Genomic DNA, 12073 nt, shown 5'->3' on the forward strand with positions numbered 1-12073 from the left:
ATGAATGACAATGATATTGCATCTGGCTGAGAGAGGAGGTGATAAACAGAACGCCCCCTATAAAGCAGATTGAGTGGTTTGTCTGAGTAATTGAAAAGCTTTACTTGACTCCTACAAAGGCACATCATGACGTAGCCTGACACGCTTGTATCCTTAAAACGGTGCAATGCCTATCTTTTCTAATCTTTCTAATCTTAATCTTTTCTAATGCTTTATTATCAAATGGTTAAATGCACATTTACCTGTAATTCAATAAACACTTCATGCATATATGCACAACAGCACTATTTTCAAAATGAGACGTTTATGCAACCATGTAAAGGCTTTTTGATTTGATTTTAAATTGTAGTACTACAATCTTTATGAGTGCAAATGGTGCAACTGAATGGATCCCTCCCTGTTTTGATGTGTATTCCAGGTGTAAAGTGCAGCCCTAAAAATAACCATAGTGAGCCACTTGACTCTGCAGACTGAATAGTTTGCTTGAGTGCAGTTTGCTCTCTAAGCCTTGATTCACTACATTAGCACCCTAACAGTCACTGTGCAGGGTGCGATATTCACCAAACTCCACACCTCGTGATGGCAACATCAGTGCTCTATGTTGCCTCAACAAGCTGGCCATTTATTAAAACCTTAAGCTCCGTTTTGCATACAGGCCTCAGTGAGGAAGGATAAGGTTGGTCCAGGGGGGAAACTGAGCCCCTGACTGGGAGGCATTTGAGCCAAATATGATTCGACAAGGCCCAGAGCTACAGGGTCAGGCCGCAGCGAGGAACATGTGTCCCTTGGAGGGAAGGCGTTGTTGCTCCCTCAGCCAGTCAACATTCTCCAGTTTGTGCAACAAATCCTAATGAGGCTGTTCTCTGTGGGGGGAACCAGAGCCCTGTCCATGAGGATTTGTCTGAGGAGCTAAACAACCAAGGAAAGACGCAGTGAAGCAACACACTAGCTTACACTCTCTGTCTCACACAACCCAAGACTGATAAGGTGATGGAAGCCAAACGGTGTTTCGCAGGCCGAGGCGTGGCAAAGGATTCAAAATGTGTCGTTTAGAAAATCAACGCATAAAAACAAAAATCAAGCGGAATATGATAATCTGATATGTGAGTGATGGCCCATAATGAAATAACTATTTGGTTAAGCTACTGGTATTACGTTAGAAAAGCACAAGGAGACTTAAAAAAAAAAATAATTAAGTCACGCAGTCAGTAATGTAGACACATCATGTGGGCAGTTGAGATTTAGGCTAAGTATTGCAATGAAGAAAAGGAAAACTGGCCTCAGTCCAGGGATCGTGTAAAAAAAAAAAGAATCAGATAAGGTTGTGGAATAATATCCATTTCTGCCAAAAATACAGGACATAAATGTCAAACCAAATATGGAGAAGTTTCCATCTGTGCTTGATATTCCTACAAACTCAATACAGACCAATAGAACTCACTGAGATGAGACAGCGGGACGGAAAAAGGTCGACGTTCAAAGACATTCTGATGTTTCTGATCTGTCGTTGGGGTCACTCCACCTGAACCACATTAATTCATTTTCCCTTTCTGTGCCTCTTCCTTTTCCTCAGGAAAACTTTGGAGCACAGCTCAGTTTAGAAGTCAGATTGCTATATTACAGTGATACTCTCTGACAACTCTGTTGACCACAGTCCACTTTTTTTTTTTTTCGGGGGGGGGGGTAGAATAAAATAGTGGCACTAATATGCAACACCTGTTCCTTTTCGGCAACCGTCAGTATATCAAATATACAAACAGTGACAGCTGTGGCGCAGGCAGTGATATGGCAAGGCTCTGGTCCCGTGTGATGCAAAAGACAGAGACAGGGGTTGTTTCTCAGAGCACTTCTTCCCACACAGGGCCCTCTCCAGGTCAAATAGCTGAAAGCAGTGTGTAGTGGTCAGAGCTTGTAATATACCACATATGCTTTTTTTAAAGGAGCACCAGGCACCATTGATTCCTTTAATCTAAAGCCCGGGACACAAAAGGCAAATGACCTATCGGCCAGCCTGCTTTCAATTACGAGGTCCATAAAGACACTGAGATAGGAGCTGATGTGATGGATGGTTTGCAAGATGCCATGATGGGATCCATGCCTCGGTCTGCTGAGGCTCAAGTTTGCCTGCTGGGATCATCCACATGCCAGAGACACACCCAAGACTTAAGGCCAACTACAATCAAAGAAGGGTTCTGTAATCAAGAAGTTTTTAGAAGGATCTGGCTTGAGCATTAAGAATTTGCTTTTGTACGTCTTCATACCTGAGCAGCTTCTACTATATCTTGGCTAAGAGATCATCTTAACTGTCAAATATCTCTGAGAGACAAAAAGAAAGACTACCAAAAAGTCTAGAGCCATGCTAGCGGCTCTGTGAGGCTGCACTTCAGCACATCAGTGCTTTGAGCTCAATGCTTATTTCGGCAAGCTAATATGCTCACAATGACAGTGCTAATATGCTGATGTTCAGGAGATATAATGCTCACTATGACTGGCATCTTAGTGCATTGTTATCCTAACATTTGCTAATTAGTGCTTAACACAAAATCATGTCATGGTCCATTTACTTAACATACTTTCACAATGCCGCACTGCATTTGATGATACAATGCTAGCAAATTTTATAATACATACTGCTAACCAGTATTTAGCTGCTGTTTGAGTCACATATAGTTGTGCTCCCATTCTTTGTTTTGACCCTAGCTTCCCATTCTTTATTATCCAACTCATTCCACAATACTCATACACATTTGTAACCATTGCTCCAAGCCAGAGTTCAATCACAAACCTTAAAGCTTTGACTGGCAAACAAGCTAGGAACCATGTCAACTTTAGCAACTAAACCAAACCTGCTCACCAATGTAACATTCAACCATTTCAAACAAGTTGGGAAGAAGACAGGACAACACGAGGTGCTTAGGACGCATAGGAACCCTAAAATGGTACATGCTGAGATATTTCCACAATGAGTAAACACTTCAATCTATCGGCAGTTCTCAAGAGAAGCAAGGGATCACTAGATTTCTGCACCAAATTTCATGGAAATACATCAAACAGTTGTAAATAAATTATACTAAAAGCCAAAAATGTCAACCTGCTGGTGGCAGTAAAAGAAAAGTCTAGAATCAGCAGTCAGTGGGATTTATCTTCTGGGGACCATGAATGTCTGTATATAATTCCATGCCAATCCATCCAATGGTTGTTCAGATATTTAAAAGACTGAAAGCATGAGTGGAAAGCTGTGGTTCTTCATCTGATCAGAGTGAAATCATTCTTATAGGAGGAGATATAAAATGGATAATGTGGCAGCTGGAGACTGCATGCTGAATTTCCTGTAGATTTCCTCTAAATTACACCGTGTGACTGCGTGTGTATTGGAATAAGTTGGGTGATAAATCCAGCATCATAAGTCAGTAGTCAAAACTATTTTAGAGAGTCAGCCAGTAATTCTGAAGAGGAAAAAAAACAAAAGCATTTTTAGTTCATACTCAATGTGAAACTCACTTCTAAACCATATTTTCTCCCTCTCCTTTATTTGTCCTCTTCACCTGCTGGCTTTGAGGAAACGTGATATGCAAGGGCACAAGTGCAGCTATTTATTCTTCATTTAATAATTGGATTTAATTCACAACCAGACGAGCTGCACTAAATTTGAATTGCAATGCCATAAAGCTTTGACTTATGATATCTCATTTCTCATGAGGTCATTCAACTGGATGTAAGATATCATTACTTTAATCATTTTAAGGTTACATTTTTATGCAAAGTTAATTTAGCATCTAAAATTACAGCCAAATGTGATGCAAAGCCAGGTGCTGTTTCACAAGCTGTACACTGTGTGAAACTTTACACCTTGAATGTGATTTCAGCATTAATCTTTCATCTTCTCGGTACTAAGTCATGATGCATTCTTTATTCAATCATGCATGGAGATATTGAAAGGACTCCAGATACCACCGAAAGCACCACAACAGTTATGAATGGACCATATGGTGAGACTGCTTTGCAAACAACATGACCTTGACTGAGATGTTGCTGCACACTTTGCTGTGAGTGGCTCTAAGAAAATCAAATCACCTTAAAGGTCCAGAGTGTAGAATTTACTGCCATCTACTGGTGAAGCTGACCACTGCAACCAATGAATACCTCTTGCCTCAACCCATCCTTTCCAAGCATGTCGGAGAATCTACGGTGATGGCGAAAACCACTCTCTAGAGCCAGTGTTTGGTTTGCCCATTCTGGGCGACTAAAAATGTGGCTGTGCTACATGGAAGATTTGGCCCCTCTGTAGAGATAAAGTGCTCACTCTAAGGTAACAAAACCACAACAATTACCAAAGCTTATCTCCCCATTAACAAGTATTGGATTTATGAACTTTAAACCCAATATCTTAGATATTAATTTTACGAAATGGTCGGAACACAGACTGACTTACCTAGATCAGCTGCTTGATGGTGAAAATATTAAGACTTTTGAACAGTTGAAGAATGAATTTGACCTTCCCAGGATAGACTTCTTTAGATATCTGCAGTTAAGATCTTTCCTCACGGCCCACAAAGAGTAGGGAAAAGTTATAAATCCCTCCCCAATTGAAAAATTTCTCATTGATATTCAAATGGGAAATGGAGAGAAAGATGATTAGTAAATTGTGCAGTATATTTTGATCTATGAACTCATACGATATCCTACAGATAAAACAGTGTGGGAGGCGGAGACGAACAAGACGATATCACAGGAGGCTTGGAAGGAAGTATGTACTGAAGCTCACTTATCCACAAACTCAAACTCATGGAGAGAATTCAAGAGGAAAATAATAACTAGATTCTTTAGAACTCCAGAAATAACAGCCAAGATGGATCCAGGGCTTTCCAGTTGGTGAATGCCAGTCATACCCATATATTCTGGCAGTGTCCTAAGTTAAGCTTGTTTCGGAGGGAAATATTTGATGCTCTCAAAGAGGTGTTCAAGCAGGTAAAACCACAAGATTCCAACTGTTGCACTGCTCGTGGGTTAGGGTTAGGGGGTTAGGGTTAGGGTCATCGTGTCATTGTGAACTGCATTGAGACTCTTACACTATTGCTGTCTGAGGGGGACACTAACTTTTATTCTTGCAGGCCTGCTATATTTATTGTATATATATTTTTGTACACCTCTGAATCCTCTTGTTTTACTTTCATCCTTTGTTATTAACTATCTCTGAGAGGAAAGTTCTATTAAGCTCTGTTTCTGTATGTGTTTTTTTTGTTTGTTTGTTGTTGTTTTGTTTTGCTCAATACCCAGTGCGTAAGTGACACTTATAGTTGTAAAAGAAGAAAGCGTGTGACTAAAATGTTTGAAGTACTGTTTGTGATTAAAAACAAATAAAAAGTAAGTTCTAAAAGAAAAAAAAAACACAACAATTCTTATTTTTTTTAAGTGACTATACACCAATGAAAACATAGTTGGACACATCACATTTAAATTCTGGAATATTCTGTAAATAACTCTCTGAAAATCTAATGCACTGGACCTTTAATTAACTAGCTCCTTATGTTTCTTGAATTGCTCTCAGTCAACACTTCTGTTCCTCTAACTTTACTTTTGCCTTTGACTGATTAATGACAGCTAAAAGAGCCCTTTTCAAAAGGATCTTTCCACAGACTAGACTAGAAATTTGAGTCCTGGGTTGAATTTCATCCCCACTGAAAGCAAAATATCTATCTCAGACTAATGTAAATCCGTGCCCCTGACAGGCCTGATAGTGAAAGGCTTTGTCTCCTCAGGGCTGGGAGAACATCTCTCTCGGAAATCTTCAGTGGATCTGGCCAGCCAGCCTGCCAGCAGCAAAAGATACAAATCCATGCTGTGTAGCAGTTGGAAGTCTCTACAAAGACAGACAGAGATTAGCCATACTGGTGCCACGGGGGTCCACAAGATCCACCAGTGTCTCCATTCTTCAGCTCAACATCAAAGACGCAGCGCAACAGTTTGAATTATAGACCGCAAGTGTGCAATCAGGCCTCCAGCAGCAAGCGACTCCCGGCCTGACTACCCCTGTGCCACCCCGAGGAGACAAAAAAAAGCACAGGACACAGCTCATAGCATTGCTAGATAAATTACAATACCAACAACTGCACATTAGCAACAGGACAGAAGGTCACTCAGGTCATTTGATGGCTCAATCCATCAACTACAAGGATAGTTTGAGGTGATTTATAGTGAGAGTTATGGTCGGTTTGAATTTATCCATCGATGAGGCCCTTGATATGGATATCTGATGTCCTGATGCAGGTGCAGACCTGCAATCTATTGCCTATTTTTCCAAGTCTAACAACTTTTCAGATTGTCCGAGCATGACCTCACTTTCCTTTACTGCCGTTGCTCAGGGAATATTCCCCTCATCTAAATGCCAACGAGTACAATCTGGAAAGATTACAGCATATTATCAGCAGATGGACAAAAGACGATTCAGACCAGGCCATTAAAGCACAGATGACACATGGGATTCATTCTGAGGCAATGGAGATGAATGCTGGTGTCGTCAGCAGAAGGCAGTGGTGGTAAATAGAGCAAAAGAAAACAAAGGACGACACACAACAGATGCTGATGCAGAAAATCAGCAATTTTGTAAAATGTTACTGGCAAAGTCCAAAGATACAAATGATGAGCTTTTTCCGAGGACGAGGATAGTATTCTACCAACAGAGGCATCATCAATGTCAAAAAAACTACTCTATAAACCTCTGGACTTTGGTTTAGGCAAACTGAAAGGTGGCACAAAGACAGCATAAAGACTGATTTAGAAACAGAGAGGCTGGCAAAAAGACAATACTATGGAAAAATTGCCCAGATGGAGATGGGCCAAAAATGAGACAGCAAGCAGCTGTTAAAGCCAGCTGTCCCAGCCAGTTGTTCATGAGGGCAGGGAGACCAGGATGGAGGGATTCAGAGAAATTTAGAAGGGGGGGGGGGTACAGATATAACAAGATGACAGAGATGGTGAGGGTTAATAGGGAGGGAGGAAAGTAAAGAGAGCTGAGGGGATTGAGTTAAAAGTAAATGACACACTGAAAAGAGTGGGACACATTTATCTGTTCAAATCAGTAGGACAGACTTGGCTCCATGCTTGATTGCAGTTTCTCTTGAAATTGCAAAAACTGAACAGAAAACTGCTCTGAGAACAGGCTCTAGAGCCTTATACGGTATTACACCATAGGGCACCATAGTATTCTTCTGCCAACCAGTCAAGTTGCAGTTTACATCCATGTCTGTCCAGACTCATGTCATATAGTCATGAAGACTTTCAAGGAAGTTAATAAAAAAGGTACTAAGTGTGTTTTTAGCACTGTGTAGACATGTATGATTCCAACAAATACTTCTCAGTGAGAAACATGCTGTCTTCACTTAGATATTATCTTTACAGAGGACTGGTAGAGAGCTTCATCACATGGTGAAACAACCACAACCTGAAGATCAATATCATCAAAACCAATGAAGATGACCTACACTGCTTCAAATATGGATGCTGCTGCAAAGAAGCTACAGATCGTAAAACACTGATTCTTCACCCACATCTTCAACCTGTCAGACAGAAGATCTCTATAATCAGCACAGACTAATGTCACCAACTCAGTATCTGACAAAATGTGAAAAATGGTCACAATCTCCCTTTCAGTTCCTGAGTTATGGCGTTGAAAACATAATGCTTCTGGCCACAGCTGTTGCTGGTATGGAGGCATAAAAAGCAGTGAATCACAATAGATCCATATTCCAGAGAAAACTGAGCAGTACTGAGATAATTATTACACAAATACACTCTGCTAAACTACTCACTGACACATATATAATAATACACACACTTTAAATATACATCAAACATGAGACACAACAGGAAAGCCACTGTGCAGGCCTGATCTTGGGGAATAGCAAGCATAAGACTGTCCCCTAGTGGCCTTTTCTGAATCATGCATGCAGCTACAAAAGGATCACAAAGAGAGAGGACAGCCTGCCCAGTTTGAGGGATGACAGTATAAATAGATGGCATGATGACAGAAAAAAAACTCTACTTTTCCCTACAAATATCAGAATATCACCAGCAAAATTCAGGTAAAGTATACTGCTGTTAAGTGACAAATGCATACAGCATTTTGCTAATGTAAGCTATTATGATGCTCTCGCTCATTGTGGAAAAACATGGATAAAGCATCTTCATTGGTCTTGGGCAGCGTGTGTGTGAGTGTGTGTGTGTATAAACTGCATGCCAGATAGGGATACAGGCTCGAAAGATGTTGAACATGTTCCAAATGCTTACTGTAAATTCTTCTGATGAGCTCTGTGCTTGTGTTTCCTTGTTTCCGACAGCAATGCGCTGATCTCGCCTGGCAGCCTCCAGGAACCTCTGATAAGAGAAAAACATGAACAAATCAGTGAAAAAAAACAGAGAAACATTCCCCAGCAGATTAAATATTTCTCCCACGAACTGTAGATCCACAGAAAATGACATTTATCACATGTTGCCTGTTAGAAACACAGCAGAAACACCTGGCCTGAGAAAACATTTCAGAATAAAAACGCTTTGATGGGCCTGTAAAGAACTCCACTTCCAGAAAAGCGAATGCTAACAAGCGCGTGGGGTCACTTGCACTGATGGGATGAGGCTGGACATCTGCTGCATGTCACACTATCACCTTTGCATCTTCATCAGAAACAGGAGTAGACATTACCTATGATGACACTTCTCTTCACATCTGGAAAATGTTACAAAAGCTCCATTTAGCACCCAATGCTTACTGATACCCTGGTTAATAAAGTAAGGTTTTGTGGCAACTTTAATTCCAAACAGGAGGGAAATACAATGCACTATAATGCTGATGAACAAAAAGACTGCAAATCATAACCTTACTCACAAACTAAAACAGTCTCTGAAGCTCGACATCGACAGAATGCTTCTCTCAGACCAACCTGAAGAACTCTCTAAAAACCAAATAACAGCAAGCACCTCATTGGTTAATCGATAGTGTGGGGCTGTGTGGGGTTCTCTCAGAAGAAAGCTGCAGCGACACTGACTGGAGGTCACTCACTAACAAGTGTCAACAATTAGTGATTGACGCCCAGGGCTTCAACACAGCATTCCTGCTGAAACCTTCCCTCAGTCCACCCCACTGACCCAGTGCTCTTTGCCTCTCATCTAAAGAGGTATTTGGCTCAAGAGCTGCTGGTCACGTTCATATGATGCTGAGAAGCTATAAGAAGAGGATTAGTTAGTAATGCTCGTGAGAGAAACACTTTTGCCACAGGCGACTGACACAGAGCATAGTAACCAGTCCATATGCATATGGTATTAAAGACCCTTTAACTCTTTCAATTGATAAGCCATTCGTCCTCTTCTAAATACAATCTGAAGTTAACTTGACTGCCATGAAGTTTGATTGAGACTTCAAGTGCATGAATCACAAATATTGACTTCAATGCAGTGTAACCTCTACAGTAGCCTGGGGATGTGTAAATGTTGTATACACAGGAGCTGATTCTTGAGTGTTTGGAGGCAAGCAGCACATATTCTGTAAGAGACTGGTTTCTCTTACAACAGGAGAAAATAATGGTGTGAGACAAAAGTGAACAAGAGGTCAAGATAGCCATTTTCTTTGAGACTGAAAATACACTAAGAAAGCAGCGCTGAGGTGTTCAATGACTGGACGCATACATAACAGCAGAAGTCAGATAGAGTTGACTGACAATGAAAGTGGACTTCCCTCCTCTGCAAACAACTCCTGCTCCCACAAGCAGGTGTTCAAATACATGAGTTGAGCAACTGGGTTGAGAGCAGGCTCCGTTTCCAGCCAGCGAACATTTTCCGGAACAACATAGCAGGAGAGCAGACCACAGCAGCGGTTTGCACAACACCAGTTTCCACATTTCTGACTGGGAAGCAGAACGTGAACTGCCCCCATACTGTTTTCCACATGATGCTGTTTCAGATTTGTTTTATCAAGGTAGAAATGCGAAACTGATACACAACCTTAAATGTAATTTACACCTTTCATTCGAGTTAACGAACAGCTGCAACTAACCACACGCTGGCACGTGTAACGTTATTCATTTCAAAAGGTTGGTTTCGTTAGTTTCGGGCTGAAACACGTTCATGTGTCAATTAACATGACGTTATCATTACAGCTTCGGCCTTAACATTATGTCAAATCACAGGAGACCCTGTGGGCCAAGCTAGCTTTAATCTTTGATACCAAAGCTTCATTATACGAACCTGAAACACCTCCCACGTCTTACCATCACTGAGAACTACAAATTCTGGATATTTAGCTTAATCTCACCACCAAAACAAACCAACGCTGGTGTTTGCTCTCACCATGCTAGCTAAGTTCATGTTAGCTGCCTGCTAGCCGCTGCCAGCTAACCTCGCTGACCAAAACAGCTGGCTAAACTACAGCGGTGTGTCTGTGCTTTCCTTCACAAGCTGCGTACTCACATGGCACCCACCGGGCAGGACGGCAAAACACACGAAGAGACCGAACGGGCGATAAAAAAAAAAACTACTCCTGGTCCGTTTCTACTTGAGTTTCTGCCGGATGGTGATATCTCTACTATCCCAGCATCAAACCATGTTGAGTGGGCAGCTGCGCACTGAGTCCTTGTTCGCACTCGAAAGCCATTACGAGGTTTCTGGAAAAATGTAGGGAACTTCGAAGGGGACTAGAGGACACAGAGTGCACTAGCCTCTTCCCTCCTAGCAGACTATGAAGTGGTTGACTATCTTTATGCTATTCTGGTAGCTTTCTATGGACGAGCTTGTAAAAAATTATGACAAATAAGGACAAATGGATGCATTTTTAGCTCGGAGTGAAAATACAATACAGATTAATCAAAACCAAATCCTAACGACTACTAAAAAACAAAACAAAACAAAACAAAAAACCCTAAACAACTGTATAATTATTGCATTTTGACGATTATAATTAAATTAAAAACACTTTTAATGTCACACTTTAATGTTTCACTTCAGCTTATGTTGTGACAGCAGTTTGTCATTCTTCTATAATGGCAGTAATGCACTTGACACAATGTTTCTGTGACATTAATGAGCAAGAAATAGGAAGTTAAAAACAGCTAAAAGAGGAGGAAACCAGCAAAATCAAAATACTCTCACCAGCTGTTAAGATGGTTGTCATCTTCATCTGCTGTTCAAAGGTGCATTAAATGACTTTAAATGAGTACGTCAGAGTCCGCTCATAAATACGTTTCACTCTCACTGCCTGCAGTGTACATGAGCATATATAATGGCTGCTACAGGTGCACATTTCCAGGATCAGTCAGGTAGGGGATTGATTTTTCTCAATGCAGTCATTTTGACTTGTCAGAGCAGGAAAAGCATGTGTGAGTAATAACATTAATTAACGATGCCTCAGCTCCATTCAGTTGTGATGCTGGTTCACCAGCATGCATAATACCAAGGTCCTTAAAGTGGCACACCTGAAGTGAATGCATTCCAATGATGTTTATGAGTTTATGAGGCACATCTGTGTTTGGAAAAAGTGTACTTTCTTATCTTTGTAATTATTCCATTATGGGGACATTTTAAGTTTTTATGTCTTTTTGACATTTGGGGGGTGTAGCAGCACATTATGCTAAGATCTAGACAAAAATAAATTATACAGCAATCATTTGGCACAAACAGAACCACATCAAAGCTTAGGATTCAACTTATCTACAGCAAAACAACAGTGACATTCATTTGTATTTCCTCCCTGTAATCTTGCTCTAGTTTTCAACTAGAGAATATTCAATATTCCCGAACAGCCAAATGAATTTGAGATCTTTATATGATATTATTTGCAATGCTGTTGCTTTCGCAAACCAGACAAACTTTTAAGTTTTTAAATCATGGTGGTTGCAACCTCATTTTATGTTCTAACACATCAGTGCTTGGAGCAAAGCCTTGACATTTATAAATGTGTTATTTTTTTTTCCTTCAGACAAAAAGAAATGACTTTATTTTCCCAGCAGGAAGACTCAGATAACTGGAAATCACAGAAACAGGTGCAGAATTTAGGAACTGTTCTGTCAGAGTTTGATGTTAGAGATCA

The 12073-nt window shown here is 40.7% G+C and overlaps 1 protein-coding gene across 1 annotated transcript in view; it reads right to left on the minus strand.

Moving 5' to 3' along the window:
* Nucleotides 1-10599, minus strand: part of disp1 (dispatched homolog 1 (Drosophila)) — an 80455-nt gene extending 69856 nt beyond the window's left edge. Inside the window, exons 1-2 of the mRNA XM_070986822.1 lie at nucleotides 10459-10599; nucleotides 8287-8373 (exon numbers count right to left, since the gene is read on the minus strand). The gene's annotated coding sequence lies outside the window, so the exon portion shown is untranslated. The remainder of the gene's footprint in view (nucleotides 1-8286; nucleotides 8374-10458) is intronic.
* Between the last annotated feature and the right edge of the window lie 1474 nt (nucleotides 10600-12073).

This window comes from Chaetodon trifascialis, chromosome 19 (genome assembly GCF_039877785.1).
Source record: "Chaetodon trifascialis isolate fChaTrf1 chromosome 19, fChaTrf1.hap1, whole genome shotgun sequence".
Taxonomy (NCBI): domain Eukaryota; kingdom Metazoa; phylum Chordata; class Actinopteri; order Chaetodontiformes; family Chaetodontidae; genus Chaetodon; species Chaetodon trifascialis.